This window comes from Chinchilla lanigera, unplaced genomic scaffold, assembly GCF_000276665.1.
Source record: "Chinchilla lanigera isolate Chin_1 unplaced genomic scaffold, ChiLan1.0 scaffold00046, whole genome shotgun sequence".
Taxonomy (NCBI): Eukaryota; Metazoa; Chordata; class Mammalia; order Rodentia; family Chinchillidae; genus Chinchilla; species Chinchilla lanigera.
The window spans coordinates 9,225,993-9,249,109 of NW_004955447.1; positions in this window are offsets into that span (position 1 = coordinate 9,225,993).

The following is a 23,117-nucleotide window of genomic DNA, read 5'->3' on the forward strand; positions in this document are numbered from 1 at the left end:
ATGGCCATTTTCACATTGTTGATTCTTCCAATCCATGAGCAAGGAATATCTTTCCATTTTCTTTTTTTTTTTTTTCCTCCGGTACCGGGAACCGAACTCACGACCTTGCGCTTGCCAGGCAGGCGCTTTTGCCGCTGAGCTAAATCCCCAGCCCCTCCAAAGGAGACCAGACTCATAAAGCACTCTATTAGCTGTCAGATTCAAACTGCTGAATAAACAGCTTTAACAGGGGCATATTTCTTAAATAATTTTTTAAAAAATTATGTATGGAATATTTATTTGTCCTGAACATTATTGTTATAAGTTGTCAAATTTCAGATCCAAGTACAAAATACATAATATAAACATGATGTGACATTTTATGTGGTTTTAATGCAACCTTACAACTAGGACATAGACAAATTGCAGGAAACATATAAAAGAAGAATCAGTACATGCAAAATATACTGAAATTTTAAAAATCTCTTGTCTTTTATTTTCAAAATTAGTGTGACATGAATATATAGCTATTTGCCTTCCCAAACGACACTGCATTCTTTGAGAACCATGACTAAAATCTGTCATTGTATCTCAATTTAGTATTGTGTTTGTGAAAAGTGTATAACATTCCTAAGTAGAAATATTAGAAAGCTGGTGCCACTGCATTCTGCTAAGAATGTTGTTTGTGAAGTTTTTCCCTCAAAACATACACTACAATACATACAATATTAATATTTTAATTTTAATAGTCTAGTAAGGTCCATTTGTTCAGGAAACGCTCGAAATTTTTGCCTAAAGAAATATCTGCAGGCAAGATATTTAAATGAATACCAAAAAGTTGATATATTAAATATTCATCACAAGTTAAAATGAAGACTGTAATACATATGGTTGAATAGTAAAACAAATGAAAGAAGCTTGACTTGTTACTTTGTCTACCAAAAATGATATTATATTAAGACATATGAAAAGTACTCCAAATCAGAAATGACCCTTTTTTGCTCTGCTGAATCAAATTTGATCCCTTAAAATAAGCAGTGGCAAATATTTCAGGGCACCAAGAAGTATGGGTCAGCGTTTTCTGTTTTCTTCCTGTTGTTACTTTCCAGTGTATTTTAAAGAAAGCACATCCTTCATGTTGACTCACCATACTTGCACATAGTTCCACTGAGACTTTCCTTTCCAGAAGTGATTCAGGAATCCAGCTCTTTTAACTGTAGCCCAACCCATCTGTAAGCTCTATATGCACAATTGATTGTTTTGATGAGACAAGACATTTCTCACCTTTTGTCCCTGTCGAGGTAAAAATTGTGACGTCACTAAAATATACTTATAACTATCTTACTTCATGTGACAGATTTCAACGGAGAGGCTACCACTAAGATGTTAAGCAGCAAGAAAGAGTAATTTCTGTGCAGATTGCTGTTTCCCTCTCGTCCCCAAAATGAATACACAGACATTGTATGTTCAATATTTGCAACATCTACATGCTGTTAGTCAGAAAAAGGAACATAATTGACTGTATTTTGGTTTACAATAAAGTTCACAATCTGTTAATGCAATTCATTCTCTCATGAAATACAGTAAATCAATAATTTTGTTAATTAGAATGAACCAGAATGGTCAACAGGAAATGAACAACTGTTCACTCAAAATCTATATATACAATTCTGTGTGTTTTCTCCTAGGTAGGTACAGAGGATACACTTCTTTGTCAAAGCTGGAGTCTTTGTTTTTATGTATTTCATTATACAAAATAAATCTCAAATAATTATTTGCAGAAAGTTTTTCCTATTCCTCTGAATAATGTTCAAATTTCATAGAACAGTATTTTCCTTAATTTATTTTTCAAGAAACATTTTCCCCAGAATACTGGGTAGCTGTTTGATTTGTTAAATTAGACTAGCAACTGTTTTTTAATCAAATGTGAATTGTCTTTGTCCAATATGTTTATTCACCTACTATCTTTCCTCAAGATATCTTAATGATTAGATAGGTAAATATTATTTTATGTTTAATTGACTTTATGTATTTGGATTTAAGAGATATGTGTACCTCAAATGTACAGTATGTGTAATCTTTTTATAAGTTTTTTTTCCTCAGAATGCTACAATGTTGATTTATTAGGACTGGTTATTATTGAGTTTTTAACCAGTATTCAAGTTATTGAGCTTTAATTCCTTTTCAGTTACATTTATTGAAAACAGCTACTGTTAGTAATAGTAAGCCACAACACAGGTGGTTTAAATGATGTGCATATTTGAACTTTAAAAGTGATTGCAGTAAAACCTGATTTCCTGTATGTTTTCTCCTCATACTACATAGGCACTGCTTTCACAAGTTATCAGATTTATTTAGTATCTCACTTTTGGGAACTAATGTAATATTTTGAGAGTATAATTTTTAAAAATCAAAAGGCTAAATTATTGAAAGCAGATACTTGGATACTCTCCTAATTGTAAATTTTTCTGTTAAATATGTGTAATGAGATGCAACATAGACAATTGTTTAGTCATTTAAAATTGTTCCAAATTTTTCATGCTATTGTTGTGATTGAATAGGTCACTTAAAATTCATTCACCTGTCAATTAAATACATTTTACTTAGTAATAATTTTGCTTTCCCAGAATTGAATAAAATATTAAGTGATGCTTTTCGTTGCACAAAGCAATCAAAAACACATGAATAATATAACATAAAACAATGAATATGAAAATAATAAATAATAGTCTTCAAACAGTTGAAACTAATTTAAATTCATTTTAAAATGAGTTTAGAAAGTTTTCTTTTGTAATTTTCATCTTTTTTCAGAAAGACAAGTGCAAATAATTGAGAAAATAATAGAGTGCTTTCACTGTTTTAAGAGTCATAATTATGTTTTCCACAATAACTGCTCCTTTTAAAATATGTCCTTTATGTAAGAGTCAGTCATTGGAAGGAAAGAGAAAGTGTGGTAACCTCTAATCACAAGTTTATGCAATTATATAGGATAATAGAGTACTTTAGATTTTAGGGAATTGTAGCAAATAGTCATAGAAAAAATACTTATACTTCGTAATTTTTCTTCTACAATGTGTAGCAGTAAAAAAATAATAACAGTATGGAACTTTTATGTCCAAAGTTAAAGATAGTTGCACAACTGTGTCAGAATATTTTGCCTCTACCTGACTAATCAAAAAAATAACATGTTATCTATTAAAGATTTTGTGTTTTATTTACTCTTTCATGTTCTTACGCTAGGGAGGAAATATGATATTTACACATGTGGGTCAGATTTATTTCACTTATGAGTATCGTCTCTACTTACATCCATTTACCTACAAAAGCCTTGAGTTTATCTTTTCTCATAGCTGAGTAATACTCCATTGTATAAAAACACCACATCTTTTTTATCCTTTCCTCAGTTGATGGGCGTTTGAGTTGGTTCCAAGATTTAGCTATAACAAATGGTGCTGCTGTAAACATGGGTGCACATTGCTGTGGTATGATGTTTTTAATTATTCTGGAAAAATACCCAGAAGGGGAATAGCTGGCTTAAGTAGGATTTCTAATCCTAGTTTGGTAAGGAATCTCCGAACTGATTTCCACAGTGATTTCACCAATCAGTGGAGTAATGTTCCTTTCTCCCCACAGTCTCTCCAGCATTTGTTAGTGGTTGATTTCTTGATGATAGCCATTCTTTCTGAGGTAAGGTGGAATCTCTGTGCAGTTTTAATTTAAATTTCTGGAATGACTAATGAGGTTGAACATTTTTTCATTTATTTATTCCCCATTAGTATTTCTTCATCTGAGAAGTGAATATCCATCTCAGGTGCCCAGTTTTGGATTGAGTCTTTGAAATTTGAGACCCTGATTTTTTTTTTTAGTTCTTTATATGTTCTAGATAGAAGTCCTTTGTTTGAGAGGTAGTTGGCTAAAATTATTTCCCATTTTTGTGGGTTTTCTTTTTACTCTGTTGGTGGTTTCTTTTGATGTGCAAAGCTTTTCAACGAAAGATCCCAGCTGTTTATTGTTTGAAGTATTTCCTGTATGATTTGGTTTTTATTCATGAACTCTCTGCCTACCCCTATGTCTTCAAGATTTTGATTTACTTAATCTTGCAGTAGATTTAGTGTTTCTGTTTTGATATTTACATCTTTAATCCATTTTCACTTTAAGGCATGGTGATAGACGCAGGTCTGGTTTCAGTCTTCAGCATATGAAAAGCCAGATTTTCCAGCACCATTTATTAAAAAGGCTTTCTTTCTTCCAGTGAGAATATTTGGCCCCTTTGTCAAAGATAAGGTGACTGAGTGTGTTTGTAGCTCTGTCTACCACTTCTACTCTGTCTCATTGATCTTCAGGTCTTTTTTTCCATTACCATGTTGATTTTATCACAGCAGCTTTATGCTATCATTTCAAGTCAGAGATTGTGATGCCTCCTGCCTTTCCTTTGTTGCTCAGGATTGATTTTGCTGTTCTAGGCCTCTTCTGGTTGCAGATGAATTTTGAGAATGTTTCCTCTAGATCTGTGAGGTATACTAATGATATTTTATTTGGGCATTGAATCTGTACAACAATTTTAGAATTATGATCATTTTCACAACTTTGGTTCTTCTTATCCATGAGCAAGGAATATCTTTCCATTTTCTGAAATCCTTCTTCATGTCTTTTTTCAGGGTACTACAATTTAAACTGTATAGATCTTTTACTTCTTTTGTTAGATTGATTCTTAAGTATTTCATTTTTTAGGTGGTATTATGAAGCATGTGGTTTTCCTAATTTTTTCGCTCAGTCTGTTTGTTGTTTGTGTACAGGAATGTTACTGATTCTTGAGTATTGACATTGTATCCAGCTATGCTATTGAATTTGGTTATTAAATCCATAAGCTTTTTGGTGGAGTGTTTGGGGTCTTCTATGTAGAGTATCATGTCATCTGCAAATAATAATTTCACTTCTTCCTTTCCTATCCTATTACTCTTATTTCTCTCTCTTTTCTAATTGCCCTAGCTAATATTTCAAGAACTATACTGAATAGGAGTGGTGGCAGTGGACATCCTTATCTTTTTCCTGATTTTAAAGTGGAAACTTTCAATTTCTGATCATTTAGAATGATGTTAGGTGTTGGTTTGTCATAGATGGCTTTTATCAGATTGAGGGAAAGACCATCAGTTCCCATTTTCTGTAGATTTTTTCTCATGAATGAGTGTTGGACTTTATGAAAACCTTTTTAAAATCAATTGAAATGATCATGTGATTTTTGTCTTGGACTCTATTGATATAGTGTATTACATTAACAGATTTGTGTATATTGAACCATCCCTGCATTCTTGGGATGAATCTCTCCTGATCATGGTACATATTCTTGATGATTTGTTCCATTCTGTTTGTTAGTATTTTATTGAGAATTTTTACATGTATATTCATTAGGGAGATTGACCTATAGTTCTCTTTTTTGGTTAGATCTTTCTCTGGTTTTGGTATTAGGAAAGAACTTGCTTTCAGGGATGAATTGAGTAGAATTCTTTCTCTTTCAGTTTCATTAAAGAGTTTGAGAAGAATTCGTGTTAAATCTTCTCTAAATTTCTTGTAGAATTCAGCTGTGAATCCATCAGGACCTGGGTTTTCTTCATTGGTAAGTTTTTATTACATTTTCAATTTTGCTTGCTGATATAGAGTTATTCAGCATTTTTACATCTCTTTCATTAAGCTTTGGTAATTTGTATGTATCTGGAAATCTGTCCATTTCTTCTGTGTTTTCCATGCTATGACAGTAGAGATTTTGAAATTAGGTATTGATGATCTTCTGAATTTCTACAGGATCTGTAGTGATTTCATTCCTTTCATTCCTTATTCCATATATTTCAGTTTTTTCTTTCCTTTTTAAATAAGTTTGGCTAGGGGTCATCAGCTTTATTTATTTTTTCAAAGAATCAACTCTTTGATTCAAAGAATCATCTCTTTGATTCAAAGAATCAAAGAGTTGATTCATTCATTCTTTGTATTGATTTTTAACTCTCCATTGCATTAATTCCTGCCCTGAGCTTTATAATATCATGACTTCTTTGGTCCTTGAGCTTGACTTGCTCTGCTTTTTCTAGAAGCTTGAAGTAAAACAAAAGTTTATTTATTTGTGTTCATTCTGTTTTCCTGAGTTGAAATTCACTGCTATAAATTTCCCTCTGAGGACTGCTTTCATTGCATCCCACAGGTTCCTGTAAGTTGTATCTACATTTTTTTTTCATTGAAGATAGTGTTTAATTTCCTATTTGATTTCATCTGTGACCCATTGATTGTTCAAGAGGGTGCTGTTTAATTTCCATATATTTGTGGAATTCTTGCAATTTCCTTTGTCATTAATTGTCAATTTCATTGCACTATGTTCTCATAGTATGCATGAGATAATTTCAACTCCTTTTCATTTACTTAAACATGTTCTATGTGCTAACATATGGTCTGTTTTAGAGAATGTCCCATGTACTGCTGAGATGAAGGTGTATTCTGATGCTGTTGGGTGGAACACTCTGTAAAGGTCTACTAAGTCCATTGCTTCACAGGTTTGGCTTATTTCTGTAATTTCTTTGCTGATTTTTTGTCGAGTTTTTCTCTTTGTGACAATGAGGTATTAAAGTCCCCTGTTCTGACTGTGTTGCTGCTTATTTCATTTTTCGTGTCTGTTAAAATTTGTCTTATATCGTTCGGTGCTCCTATGTTTGGTGAATAGATGTTTATGATTGTTACCTCTTTCTCTTGAAGTTTTCCCCTCACAAGTATGTAGTGACCTTCTTTATCTCTTTTAGTTGTTCTTAGTTTGATGTTCCCATTGTCTGCAAACAGAATAGTTACACCCACTGTTTTCTGGATTCCTGGCACATGGAGTATTCTTTTGCATTCTTTGATTTTCATTCTATAAATTTCATTTTGAGTTAAATGTGCTTCTTGTATACAGCATATTGTTGGATTTTGTTTCTTGATCCACTCTGCCAGTCTACTTCATTTGGCTGATGAACTGAGACCATTTACATTGTTGGTTATAAGTGATATGAATTGGCTTATCTTTGTCATGTTATTTTCCTGTTGTTGGTTTCTGTTTTTTATCTCTGTATAATTGCTTGCTCTGCTTGGTGGTTCCTTTCTGTTGTTTTTCTTGAAGTTGTTATTTTTTTACCTCTTTCTAGAATATCTTTTAGTACCCTTTGTAGGGTTGGTTTGGTGCTCAAGAAATTCTTTAATTGATCTTTATTTTGGAAATAATTTATTTCTCCTTGAATTTTTAAGGATAGTTTTGCAGTGTACATGAATCTGGGTTGGAAGTTGTTTTCTTCCAGTATGTGAAATACTTCACTTCAGCTCTTCTTGACTTGATGGTTTGCATTGAGAAATTTGCTGTGAATCTGATGGGCTTTTCTTTATATGTGATCTGATTCTTTTCTCTAACAACTTTAAATATTCTGTTTTTTTGTTGAATTTCTTGGATCTTGATCACTATATGTCTGAGTATAGATTTTTTTGGTTATGGCTGTTGGAGTTCCATATGTCTCACTTACCTGGGTGTCTAATTCTTTTTCCATGCTTGGGAAATTTTCTGCTATTACCTTTGCAAATAGTGTTTTTATTTGATTTGTGCAGACATCTGCTATTTCATTGATACCTCTTAATCTTACATTGTTTTTCTTTGCTTCATCTTGCAGCTGTTGAATTGTTATTTCTTGTTTTCCTGTTATTTTTAAGAGATCCTTCCTTTCACAGTCATTAGCAGCAATGCTGTGTTCAGGGTCTGAAACTCTTTCTTCAGCTTTATTTAAGCAGTTTTGCCAGCTTGTGATGGAAGTTTTAATTTCCTAGATATCTGTTTGAATCAGATTCATGTATTCTAGTTCTTTTCTATATTGTTCACTCAAGGTTTCCATGAATTTTCTATGCTCCTCTATTTTCTTTTCTATGTTTTTAGGTGTACTAAGCAATTCTTTCATTATTTTTGTCATTTCTTTTTTTATGTCAGAGACTATTCCTGATCTGATATCTTCTATGGCCTGGTGGAGTTGTTTCTTTACTTCAGCTGCTATCATTTCAGAAATTTCAGGTGTATGACTTCCAACCTCTTCTGTGTTGACATCTCCTGGACTTGTTCTGAGTGGAGTGGAGGTCTGCAATTGCATTTTGCTCATTCATTTTGTCATTCTCAGAGATCCAAAGGTTTCCTAGAGCTCAGCCTCACCCTCAGGATGATGTTGATGTGGCAGGACAAGGACCTAGAGGCCTCCAGTGCTCAGTGTGGCTTCCTCGATGGTGTGTGCAGGTGAGGTGTGAATCCCAATGCTCCCACAGCTGTCCACTTCTCAGCTTGGTTCCCACTCATGGGTTTCCAAAGCCGTGTGAGTTTCAGCCCTGTTTCCACAAGGGTGAAATAGTGGGTGGGTCATCGTCACTTATGCTCCAGACACTGCCTGAGATCCAGCCCGGTTTTCATGCAGTGTGTCAGGGGTGAGCGCACAGTCACTGAGGCCGCTGAAGCTGTCTCATGTTCAGTGTGGCTCCCCTGAGGGTGTAGGGCTGAGGCAGGAGTGGTACTCAAGTCCCGTGAGGTTGTCTGGGGCTCTGCCTGGCTCCCAAGCTCAAGCTCATGGGATAGGGGCAGAGCTGGCTCATGGAGTTCCCAAAGCTGTCCAAGGTTCAGCTCAGCTCCAATGGGGATGCAGGGGATGGAAGTAGGTCCCAGGCCCCTGAAGCTGACTGGTACTCTGCCTGGCTGCCATGCCCATGTGGGAGGGGTGGGGGTGACTGACCTGCATTCCCCTGACTTAGATATTTTTAAAAGTTCTCTTCACACTTACAAAAATGTTTAAATCCTGAAGAAAAAAAATACTGTAGTGACTTTTGGCTTCTGGCTTGTCTACACAGAAATGAGAAAGAAGTGAGGGATAAGATCAGATTGCCAAAAGTGCACCACTCTTCATCCACCATTTTTGCCTGAGCATTTTTCTCTACAGGTAGAACTCATTCCAGTTATAAGCCTAGAAGGCCAGAAATTCTAGAGATGCATTAGCTGTGGCCAATAACTAACAGTTATTGATAACTAGCAGCAGTTGATACATAAGCACCCAGGTCTTTGTTTATATAGTGGGATACATATGGTTCCCAAGAATTCTTCTGGGGAATGAAGTTTCAACTGCATGGACTGTTAATTAAATAGGTCATGGGGGAGGGGGTTTCCAGCTTTTTTGCTTTACTCATCTATAAATATCTCCTGAGATAACCTCTTACAAAAGGGAATGGCATTGAAACTTGTGTATAAATTTCCATTACTTCTGAGAACACTTAAATCAATATAAAGAATGTAGGAATGGAAGACAGAAGAGAGGGTAAATAACCTTGATAGTAACCTTGAATAGATAAAGAATTATCAGAAACTATGAATGTAAATATCTCCTTGAGCGAGATCTTCCTCTCCCTCTCCCTCTCCCTCCTTCTCTCTCGCTCTCTCTCCCTCTCTCCTCTCTGAAAACCCAGTCTTCTTTGCTCAGTACTAAAGGGTCTGCTTACTAAACACAGTTCTCATTGGAATATAGAACCTACTGATTTGTATTTTCAACTTTAATCTTTTTACATCTACATACTATACAATACTAACCAAGTTGCTCTTAAGAACTACCATATAGAGAATTTTTTCCTCTTTTGCCATTAAGAGTTTTGATTTGCTATCAGTGTAGACTTCTAAGTTCATAATTTTAGTAAAATATGTTAGTCACAGTACCAATAGGAAACAGAAAACATAGCCACACTAGGATATTTGGAAGGAAGGTTAATTTCAGACTTATTTTATATCCAAAGTACTCTATTTTGGGGAAAGTGTTTTTTCATATGCATATAAGACAACCATGAAAGATGATGCATTATACGACAGCTACTGGTGCTAGACTGGAAAAGTCACCCTGACCTTGGGGAGGGAGCACAGGCTGCCCAAGGAGCAGAGACCTCCAACTGTGGCCAGAGTCGTGTTCTCAGAACAACACAGGCAGAACCACCGAGCAACAGAAATCCTGGGCTGACTTTCCATCCACGCTGTGACCTCCCCTGTAGGGCACAAAGTTTGCTGAAGCCAGTGGGAATCTAGACAGAGAGGAAACCACTAACAAATCCGTGTCATTATCCTCCAAGAACAGAGATCCACGAGGAGAGGGTCTGGGAGTGACTTTGAAAGGAGGAAGCAAATGTCTCCTGCGCATAAGAAGAGCGGCAGTGCTGTCTTCCCTCACCACAAAATTGACATTCCAGTATGCACACTGCTGATTGAGGCCGTTCTAGTTAAGGTACATTCATGTTCCTGCCAGTAAAGTTCATTCTGAACAGAGGTGTGGGAAAGCCACTTTATGCACAAAGAGGGACACTATATGCATTTTCTTCAAATAATGAAACCCAACAACATAATGATTTACTGGTGCATAAGGAATTAATTAATCAAGACAAATACACATGGCCAATGTCACTTTTCAAGTAGAATCCAAGTTTAGGGTCTTTCTTAATATTTTGATGATTATTATTACTTATTGTATACTAAATAATAAGTATTTACTGTATATAGTATATATACATATACTACTATAAAATAAATAATCCCCAAATTTAGTGGTTCACAATCACATATTTACTATTTTCAAATGCTGTGGGTCAAGTATCTGGACATAGAAATAAAAAAAAAAAAACACAGACTAATACATGAGCAACACATCTCATATCACTTGTAATAAGTATAAATTCATTAAATTTTACAATTGAAATACAGTAAAAATGAATAATAAAGAGAATAAATTATTTAATTTTCTGTTTGTAATTGTCCTACTTTTAAATCTAAGACTAAAGACTAAATGAGAACTATAAGAGTAAGAATTACATATGTCTTCTTTGGTGTAATGCATATAAAATGTATAACATTGAGTAAAATATTATGTATACATACAAGACAGTTCCAGTCTATGAACACTGAGTTTTTTAAAAGCAAAAACAAAACATACCTCAAGGAGGTACAGAAGCAATAAAAGGGATAAACAAATGAAAGAAACAAATAGGGTATAATTTAAAACTAAAATTTCATGTAATCAACGTTTTTATATTAACCAACTGAAAAAAATGCAGTGCTAAATTACATAAGACCCATGTACAAAAATACATTCAAAATGAATAATTTGCTTTTATATTTAATGTTACACAAGGAAATAGAATATCTGAAAAACAAAAATCATTGTAACAGCATGTGATTTTTGTGGAAGACTGCTTAATCATGAGATTTTTATTACATTAAAGCATTATAGCTGCTTGTTTGGATTAGATGTCTATAAAACAACCTTTTTACCTAATAGCAGAATGAGACCTTAATAACTGGTGCAAAATTGGTCAGATGATTCAAATCTTCCTAGGCAGGAGAAATTCAAGAGATGTATTATACATGGTGAATATAAGAACTATGTATATATATGTATTATATTTTAAAATCATGAGAATGAATTGTAACTTTTCTCACCAAAAATTTGAAGTATGTATACATTAATAAGCTGATTGAATTAGTCTACAATGCATGTATGTGTTTGAAAACACCATTTACATCACAAATATACACAGTTTGTCAAATGAAAAATAAATTATGTTTGGCGTAGTGGTTACATGCCTATAATTCCAGCATTCTTGGACACTGAGTCAGGAGAATTGCAAATTTGAACTCAGGTCAGGTAATTTAGTGACTCAGTCCGACCTTTTCTCAAAACAAAAATGGAAAAACTAGAAGAACTGGGGATGTGAAGGCCCTGTGTTAAATTCCTAGCACTGAAATAATTAAGTGATTATTTATTATAAAAGGACTTATCACACCTTAGTATTCTGCCTCTCTATTTGGATTATTCATGATGGTTTCATGTTGTTTTTGGAATGGTTTTGCCTCTGTGTTTCCCTATAATTCCAATTTCTTCTTCTTTTTTTGACTAAGATCTGCTGCTAAATTGCTCTGTACCATGTTAACTCTATATACCCCTGTTAGGAGAGTGGCTCATGACTACTGTGCCATCTGACCTCAACCAAGAAAAAGTTAGGTTTAAGTCATCTTTCTGTTACGATGATAATTCAAAAAAATCCTCCCTATCAAAGAATCCAACTGTGTCCCCTTTTTTTTTTTTTTTTTTCCTCTGTACCGGGAATCAAACTCACGACCTCACGCTTGCCAGGCAGGCGCTGTGCTGCTGAGCTAAATCCCCAGCTTCATGTGTCGCCTTCTTCTAAGGGCCCATTTTCTAGACTATTATGCTTGTACGAAGTTCAGCACTGCGTGTTACTTATCTTTTAATTGTTTTTGATGTTATCCATAATCACTATTAGCTGATACAATGCAGAAAACATTTATAAATGCTTTATGAAAATGCTGTCAATAAAATTATAATAGGTAAGCTTTAAAATCAAATGTGTTATTCAAAACTGGTCATAAAAAATTTCTCAACTAGAAAAATTAAATTAAGATTATTTTGTATAGCAGTATCATTATAAAACCATCTTTTAAAATCAATCACTGTAAAATGTCATTCTTAAAAACCTTTTTGATTTTATTACTCCTCATTTTCTGTGAAGATCGAAGAACCATGGGACATTGAGCAGACAAGAGTGTTAACAGGCTGTCTGATGACTTTCTTCTGGCTAAGATTGGATGGTTTAGACTCTGTTCAATAAAGTGCTGTCCCTTTTGGACTTTGTATAGGCAAATAAAGAACTGCAGCTCAAGCAGTGGCAATGAAACCCACATTCAAGTTACCGAACAGTAATTTCCTTTTCATCCAAGTGTATGTCAAACCCTTGACTATAATGACAAAGTAAAATTCCAAATATTCAAAACCGCTGATTTTGGAAAAAGATTTAATTACTTTATATGTTTCTGTGCTCTCTGTGTTTTAATGGCAAGTTGAAATTATTACTGAACTCTGTCCCATTTTTATTGTCTGGTTAGAATCCTTCGGGCCTGTAGGCTTCATTCAAGATTAGGAAGCGGAGCAGCAGGAAGGATGAGAGTAAGAGATAAGCCTGTTACTAACTCCCAAAAATAACTTCTCTAGCTTCATTTTTTAATTTTGAAACCAAATTTAGATGAAAAATTTTCACATTTCCATTGTTCCTTCCCATCCCTTATCTTGAATACTCTTGTGTATTCATTAGCTGCTTTTCATTCAGTTCATCTCAGTTTTGCCCTCATGAACTTCCTCACGAATCATCAGGCAGGAGCTTCTGCTGGGAAACATGGTCAGGATCCTGAGCGCCTCTTCACACGCACAAAATTAAAAAAGAAAGGTAACACTGATAATCTCAAATATGCCTTGAGAAATGCTATCTGTGCTATGGGATCTCATAGAAAAGAAAATCTGTGAATTTAGTTTGCGGGGCAACTAGTGTCTGTTTTGAACAGTTGCAACACTAGCATACATCTAAAATGCTTTGAGTGGAGTCCTGCAGCACACAAGATGGTAAATTATGAATCCTGCCAAAATGGATCAGTGACAAGAATGAAGAAAGCTGAGCTCATGTGGGGCGAGAAAGCAATTTGCTATGCCTGCCTGGGTTTGCTTTTTACTATCTAGCCCAGTAATATTATCTTGTGAAGGAAAAAGTTGGAAATTAGTCTTGAAAAAGGTGTTAGTTAGTACTTTATGGTATATATCTTTTTCTACTTTGCATTGTAGTTACATATGTGCTTAAGTGAGCTTCCTTTTCAGTATATGATATGGTTAAAATAACTGCAAGCATTTAAGAAATGGTCTCCTTTTTAAAAAAAAAAAATGAACTTCCCAAAAGTCATCTTTAAAATTTTACTTTATTTTTTATTTTCTTAAAAACCTAAGAAGGCTTGGTATTTTGAACCAATAGGGTTTTGAAGTGTTTTTTTTGTTTTTCACTTCTACACAAAGTTATGGTGCACCAGACTCTTCATCTGCTGAGATGCAGTGCCCTTATCTGTAACACAATAGACATAAATATAAAAGAGCCTATAGTGTCAAAAGATAAGAATCAGTTATCAGCTTACAGTACTTTCATGTGGGCTCCTGGTCCTCTCAGATGCTTAGCACGTTAGCCCAAAATACAGTGGATCACAAAGAAAAAAAGAAACGGAGTCTTTGCTTCAGCCATGTCACAGATTCAGTGATCAAGTGAGCTATAGTAAGTATGAGATTAAATGCTGAAAATAATTAGATGTTAGAAATAAATATATCACCACCATGGAATCCAATAAGAATGAAATATTGAAATGACCAGACCTGATTTGGGTTTTTTCAGTGTACAGAGACTCAGTCTTGCACAGTAGTGATACAGGAGAATAAAAACTCCCAACCTGAAAGATATCTGGGGCGAGTTCCTGTTATCTAAAATTGAAGAATGAATTTTAGGAATGACGGAGGTTAAGAGTAGAATATATTTATTGAGGGAAGGAAAGTTTCTGTCCAAGAGGGGACAGAAGAGGGGCCCGAGTGGGTTACCCCGATCTTGTCTTTTTTAGGAACTTTTACAGAGCAAAATCACTAGGTGAGGTGGGTCCAAGGTAAGGGAAAATGGCAGACAGTAAGAACTGTTTAGGTAGAATTGATTAAATTGGGATCAAATGGGGAAGCAAGTCATGTAGCAAGCGGGCATGAATATAGGGCAGGGGCTTTTCCTGTAAGGGGCTGGGTCAGGGACTCTTCAATCCCGGATGTCCATCCCTTGGGAGGTAAGAGGGTATGTTTTTCTAGTCCTTGGTCTTGAGTTCTGGTCCACAGGTATCTTATCTTGTCTTTGATGATGGCTCCTTCAAGGGCCTGGCCCTGTCTGACGCCCTATAATATTCCTATGTAACTCAGCTGTCTATAACAGTAGCACACTGAGGAGTGAGTTGGACTAACAAGCCTTCCTTTCCAACTCACCCTGTGTTCTCAAGTTTAAAAGGCTGAAAGGAGGAAAAAGTTGACTGGCTCTTGCTGGGATGGATTTCAGACATAAATCCCACGAAAAACTGTATCTTCCTCAACTTTATGTGTTTCTCTCCTGGAATCATCTGCTGATTACTGCACGTGCTATTTTCCTCTTAAAGTTAATAAATAAGTACAGCAAACCCGGCTTCTCTGCTCTCGGAAGTCCTTGTGAAGAACATCATCTTTGCTGATAATTCTAAGACTATATATTTAGTTATCTGTGAGGGGACTAGGTCAGAATATCTCTTTCATATCTCATTGAACACAGGGAAAGGATAATATGCTTACTTTTTGCTTTCAACTCTCTCCTTACTTTTGGCAGGAATTAGAATTAGGAGTAGAATTTAGTGCTCTCTCCATAGGCACACTTTGCCCTGGGACTTTCTGTTCCTCTCTCCTGTTACTTGACGATTAGTCACACAGTTTACTGTCCTCAATGTGGTGTCACCAAACACAACACAAGCAGAGTTCTGAAACGCACATGCTTGCTCTTCTACTGCCCAGACTTGTAGCTCTTGTGATCCTGAACCCGAAATGTGGTCAAACCTGAGCCTGCTGGGAAGACATGAGGGGCACATGAAGGTGAGCAGAGGCCGAATGCAGCAGGAGGCAGGTGCAGCAGGCAGGTGAGCACGAGTGGGTGAAAGTACCCTGACTCAGCCAGTCTGCAGAATATCTAATCAACTCACGCATTGATCACACGTGGTTGTTTTGTTAATGCTGTCAGCTTTGGAAGTAGTTTATGTATCAAAAACTACACATACTAGTGTGCTTGAAATGTTTCTTTTTTCTTTCTTTCTTTCTTTTTTTTTTTTCAAAATTCACACATTGAAATGTTAATGCCATGGTTTCAGTATGAAGAAGTGGGGAGTTTGGAAGTGATTCGTTGGAGAGGGAAGAGCTTTCATAAATGGGATTGGTGTCCTTGTAAGAGTTTCATGAATGACCCCTTGCTTTTTTGCCATTGGACATTACAGAAAAAAGGAGACCACCTCAGAAATCAGCTGTGCTCCTGACCCACACCCTCAACCCACCAGTGTTTTGATCATAGATTTCTTAGCTCCCAGAACTTGGGAAATATATGTCTTTTGTCTATAAGCTGCCCGGGTCATGGCAGTTTGTTACAGCAGTGAAAAAGCAAAACAACAAAAAACAATGATGTGCGATCTCCCCTACTGTGCAGGTAGAATTCTTAATGTTGCTGATGACTAATTTTCCCATTGACCTCACTGATTTAGAGTAGATAATTGTGTAGTAAGGTTTTTCTACATTCACCATTATAAATCACACACTAGAGGAGACTTGTTACTTTTTATTGCTCTAAAAAGCAACGTACTCTTTTTAGTTAGATTATTTAAGGAGACTGAGCTCGGAAAATATTTTGTTACTTGGGTTGAGCCTAGAGACTAGAAAAATGCTGCTCCAAGAATGTTAAATAATAATATGTTTATGATCTTCTCTCCTCCTTAATCTTCCACATCTGCCCTTGTGCTGCTTGGTTTAACTTTATTGACTATCCTGAAAACTAATGATTCCTAAAGGTTAAGGTTTTTCAATGAATATAAAGTAATGAATATTAGTTTTCTCCTTTATAGCTTCATGCTCTATAATGAACTCCAGTTTAAGCATTCTCCCTTACTAATAGCAAGGAAGGTTAAAGGATGTCTATTTCTTGTCAAGGTCTTAGTAATAAAATTATAATGAATAATCAGGATATACCAAAGGTTAGCAGGAGAGTACTAGTGATTCTATAGAAGTATTTTTTTTTCCTGAAGTTGTATTTGAAACCTAAAGGCAGTGCATTACTATTGATACCTTTATGAAAATCTATCATACAAAAAGTGCTATCATTCCTATTGAAAAATCAAGTTCCAAGCACAGGTTAAGCAGATGTGCTCAGTTAATTATCTGTGTTCTCACTTATGTAGCTTGGTTGAGAAATGTTAATCTTATTTAACTAGATTTTTAAACTCTATTTGCAAAGTGAATAATCATTATGGATGCATAACTTTCATCCTCTCTTTATATTCTTGCTTTATGCTGTAAGGCAGATATTCATTTTTCTCCTATTAAGGACTAATACATTGTGCCTCAGAATTATGCAGTAATGTGCTAAAAGTAGGAAATTTAATAGAAGACAAGAAATTATTCATGAATTTTTCCTTCTTAAATGACTTGCAGACCTCAGGATTTTTTTAACAAAATTATATTATTATTTAGATATCTAAAATAGTGACTAGTTTTTATTTATGCAAAATTACATTAAGTACATTTTTTAATCCAATGAAAACTTTTGAGAAACATGCAAAAAATGTTTATGTTCAATTGCTTCCTGCTATGGCAAACTAGACGTCTCACCAAAGTTTATGCAGTCACAGGTGATGACTGGGTCTAGAGTGTGTGATTTTGAGACTCAGAACACTATGCTGTGACTAAGGATGTGATGCTAGGGTTAACGGTACCCATCCTGGGTATGAGTGCTACCTAAAGGCAATAGCCTAGATAGGATATAACAGACAGAACAATGCTGCTGTTGTCACTGCTTGTCACTTGCTGTTTGCTGCCTTCTGCCTGCCCTGGTTTGGCATGAATTATTTCTACTCTGCAAAGCCTCTCTGGCATGGAGCCAGTGAACAACGAACTGAAACTTCTACAAATAGGAGCTACAAGAAACCTCTCCTCTTTAAACTTTAGGTGTTGTGTATTTTGTCTCAGCAACAACAAAAGTAACTAAGATACTCTCTAAATGATTAATACCTTTCCCTGCTGCCCCCCTTTGATTTTGGAGGCAGAGAGTTTAAACTATTGAAGTCTAAGTTTGGAATTTTAAGGATTTGAATTATATTTTATCTCTACCATTTAGTCACTGTTCAACCTAAAGCAAATTATTCATGTACTCTAAGAATCAGAAGCATTTTTTGTGAATTGGGAATTTTAATGATAATCATTTCATAAATTCATATAAAATTTGATTAAAGATAAAGTATCCAATGAACTAGCTGACTCCTAATGCTATTTAATGAATGGCAATTGTTAGTATTTTTATTATTGGTAATATCTTGACTTCCTCATATTGCCTAGCACGAATACAATGAATATAAGTTCAGATTCCCAGCGTATTATTGCAGGTAATTGAGACTCTTATCAATTAAATCTGAGTGGATGGACAATTCTCTTTTCCAAAATTTGGTTATTTCCACACACTCCAACTTAAGCTCCAGAATTTGGCTCGTGAAGCAAATATTCTTATGTAAAAAATAATGTAGTTATCAATCATATGCCTACTTATGAGCCTAGAGTAGCATCTGGCTTTAAAAGTTAGCAGTGAGTAACAAGCATTGTAGACTGCAGTTGGTTTTGGAAGCAATATCACAGAGAAAGCCCAAGGTTTCTTAAGGCTAATGATTGCTAGCGTTAATCTCCTTGCTAGGTGTTATAGCTTGTGTCTAGATGGTCCCTGAAAGCCTCACGCAGGCAAAGGTGGGGCCTTTTCAAAGGTGGATGGATCTAGAGTGTGTGATGCTGTGGTTAATGGTGCAATGCTCAAATTAAGGGTGCCTCAACAGAGTGTGAGTGATACTTCCCCTAAGGGTGAGTACCTTCATAGAATATAGGGAAAGAGAACTGTTATGGTCGCTGCTGCTTGCTACTTCACTGCTGGCTGCCTTCTGCTTACTCTACTTTGCCATGGACTGTTTCTTATCTGAGATACCCCTCTACCACCCCACCCTGCCCTGGAACCAGCTGACTATGAACTGCAACCTCTACTGTGAGCTGGTATGCAACTATCCTCTTCTGACTTCAGTTGTCAGGTATTTTGTCTCAGCAATGGGAAAAGTAACAAGACACTAGGAGTATTTCGTAAGTACATATTCTCTTTGTGACTATTCCCACAACTTGAAGAAGTTTCCAAGCTTATAAAATGTATAATCAACACTCAAATAAGAATTGAGCGTTCTAATGATCCATGTGATATATATATCACATCTTATTTATTATATATCACAATTATATATATTAGTTTATATATTAATACATTTTCATGTGTATCATTTAAGATTTACTAAAATTTTCTTGAACTAAGAACTTGCTTATGTCTCATTAATTACTATGCCATAGCCTGCTCTCCTCCTTCAAAGGTTGAACTGGTCTGTATCACCCGTACCTTTCGCCTACAGATAGGGAGACACCTCTTCTCCCCTCATATATACAGATAAGATCATTTAGACTTAGCTATACCCTGCAAACTAGAAGGTCAGTTATAAATTTTTTAATCATGTTACAAGTTTTCTCACTCATCCATCTCATGATGCAGTTTTCTCCTCCAAATGTACCTGACAGCTGTTGCCCAGTGGCCTGTCTTTCATTTCAATTTCTGTTTGAAGTTGCTTTTGTTTGCCTTGCATTTCTTTGATTTTCTGGTTTACCTGGTACATTCTTCTTCACAGCAACTGTTAGAAAACTAATATGATTCAAAGGAAATAAATAAAATAATAGTTATAATACTGGAAGCATGATATAGACAATATGCATTATTATCTTGATTAACAGATTAAGTTTAAAATTCATAAGCAGATCTAATAATCATCACTTCAAAATAATAATAAAATAAATACTTTAGGAAATGTTTATAATTAATGTAATGCAATGTAAAAATATCTGTAAGATCTTTTTGTAAAAAAGTTGGAAACACCAGTAACGGTACTGTGATTTACTGTGATGAAAATGTATTTCAGTAAAAGCATGCCAGGGAAAGTAGATGTATATAAATTTCTTTGTCCAAATTGCTGGTACTCTATTGTTTGTGGTCAACAGAAAGCTTTTGCTGTTGTGTTTGCATAAAGTTTTCTGGGAAGCAGTTTTTGTTTAATTTCTTGTGTTGGCTTTTAATAATGTCTTATCATTTTGTTGAAGTGTTCTGCATTTTGTTACAGAACCAGCTTTCTGTACATATTTAAATTTATATCATATTTGAGTGACCTGAGACTGTCTTCCTTCTTCATTCTAATTTATTGTGTACATTAAATATTCCCAAATTGCAATTTGCTGCTATAGTGGTAAACTGCAATGAATCAGATGATGTGTGTGTACCTTGTACAGATAAAAAGGACATAAATTAATACCTAATTATCATATTTGTATCCCATTCAAATATATTCAATTTTTATTTAATGTAGGTTGACTGTAACTGCATGACTTTATAGCCATAAAAGAATGCAATTTTCTGTATTTTTTTAGCAGTTCAGAAGAATGATACACTAATTGTTGGCACCATTGTAAGATATAGAGTTTTATTTAAGTTTAGCAGACAGAAACATTAAAAATGATTTGCTAATTCTAAGTTAATGCTTCAGAAAGTGTCACTAATTGTCTACATTTGAATATTATAGAACTAAAACTGAGTGAAATTATTCATATGAAAATTAAAATTTCATTTCTAAAGTCATGATCATGTTTTTAAAATATCACAAAGCATAATAAATAAATTGAATGTTTATAGGCACAACATTAGAATAAAGAGAAATTCTTCAATATTTGTTTATTTCCTCATTTTACTTTCTGTTACTTAGCTACTTAGACTATATATTAATGTTGACATGGCACATTTTAAAATTATGATGTGATATATGAGATGATACCAAAAGTAGACAAAATGAATTCAAAATCACAATGAATTATGTTCAACTATTCTAAGTCCACAAATGCTGTGCTTATAAGAATTTTTCTTTAGACAAAACTCAATGGGGGGTTCGAGTCCGTGCTTTACTCACACTGCCACGGTTCCCAGCTGAAACTCGCGGACAGAGCCAGGTATTTGCCATCTACTTCCTGAGGGCAGAGCTCGTGACCCAGGACCCTGCTGCCATTGCAGACTGAGTTTCTTCCCTCTGGGCACCTGTGGAAGATGGGAGGTCCTCACTCAGAAACCCAGGGACTTCTCTTGCTGGGGGGTGGGTGCATGTAGCCCATCCCTGCGACCAAGCATCCTGCGCCGAGTGAGCAAGTGCTCCAAGAACTGCTGGTCCCGTGGTTAGGGTATATGCTTTACTTTCACCAGGACTCCCTAGCAGGTAGAAGGCACAAGAAGTCTGTGACTGCTACCCATTCAGCCTGCATCTGGTTCCTGTATGTGTCCCAAACTGACTGGAGACACAGAATCAGGTGGTTCACAAACTGTTGACCATGCAGTTTGTGTCTGGGTTTTGCCTGCACCCTGAACTGCCTGGGGACATAGGTCCATTGGACCAGGATTGTCAAACCAGTGCAACCTGAGTCTGGACTGTGCACGTGCCCTGAACTGTAAAGGGATACTGGACCAGACGGTCGGCCATCAGCTGACACAAATGCCAATGTTTGAGACCTGGGATAACTAGATACAAACAACAACTACTGGAAAACCAGAGACTAAGTAGTGCTTCTCAGAGTTCACTCAGGGGCAAACCTGATGAACCGGAAAACTAGGGACACTAGTGGCCTTTGCTGTGTAGCCACTGAAGAGGGAAACTGAGCTTTCTGCATCCAGTAGCAAACATGACAAAATGAAGGACTAAAACACAATCCCAGAACTCAACCATGGTCAGAACAAGTTCAGGAGATGTCGACATAGGAGAACTTTGTAAACACATGCCTGAAATAGCTGAAATGATTGCAATGGAAGTAAAGAAACAACTCCGTAAGGCCATAGAAGAGATGAGATCAGAAATAATCTCTCAGGCAAAAAAGGAAATGACAATAATAATGAAGGAATTGCTCAAAAAGTCTGAAGAAGAAACACATAAGAAAATAGAAGGAAAAATGGCAAGGGTCAGAAGCGTTCAATGAAAAATATAGAAAGGACTTAGAACACATGAATCACATTCAAAGAGACTTCCAGGAAAACAAAACTGCCATTTAAAGCTACCAAAACTGCTTGAATGAAGCTGAAGGTAGAATCTTAGACTTTGAAGACAGCATGGCAGTTAGCGACTGTGAAAAAAAAGATCTCTTAAAATCAACAAGGATCCAGGAAAAGTCAATTCAACAGCTGCAAGATGAGGCAAACAGGAATAATGTATGACTTATAGGAGTCAATGAAACATCAGGAGGCAACACAACTGATATAAAAAGAATATTTGCAGAAATAATAGCAGAAAATTTCCCAAGCATGGTAACAGAACCTAATATACAGGTAAATGATGCATACAGAACTCCAAACAACCACAACCAAAATAAAACTACACCCAGACATATAATAGTCAAGTTCCCAGATCTCCAGCAAAAGAACTGAATATCAAAAGCTGCTAGAGAAAAGAAACAGTTACCTATAAAGGAAAGCCCATCAGAAACACAGCAGACTTCTCAGCACAAACCATCCAATCGAGAAGAGCTTGGAGCAAAGTATTACAGGTTCTAAGATATAACAGCTTCCAACCAAGACTGATGTACCCTGCAAAACTATCCCTTGAAATACAATGGAGAAATAAAGAATTTTCATGACAAAGAACAATTGAAGAACTTCACTACTGCCAAGCCAGCATTACAAAGAGTACTAAAAGATATTTCTACAGAGAGAAATCTGAGCAAAATTTCAAGAACAACAGTAGAAATGAAATGTCAAGAAGAGCAAGCAAGTAAACAGTAGAAAAAGTAGAACATCAATACAAGTAAATAACATGACAATGATAAATTAATAAATATTGGTTATAACTATAAATGTAAATGGCCTCAATTCTCCACTGAAAAGAAAAAGACTGGCAGAGTGGATTAAAAAATTAAATTAAACAAAATGCTGTATACAGGAAAAACATTTCACTCAAAAGGAAATCCACAGACTAAAATCAAAGGGGGCAAAAAAAGTCCTCCATGCAACAGGAACCCAGAAAAAAGCAGGTGTAGCTATTCTATTTGCAGACAATGTAAACTTCAAACCAACAATAATCAAGAGAGATCAAGAAGGTCACTACATACTAGTCAGGGGAAAACTGCAAGAGAATGACATAACAATCATAAACATGTATGCACCAAATATTGGAGCTCCAAATTATATAAGACAAATCTTAAGAGGCATGAAAACCCATATAATTAATAACACTATTGTAATAGGGGACCTCATCACCTGATTGACACAAAGAGATAGGTCAACTGGACAAAAAATCAGCAAGGATATAACAGACCTGAAGCAAAGCTGTGAACAAATGGACTTAGTAG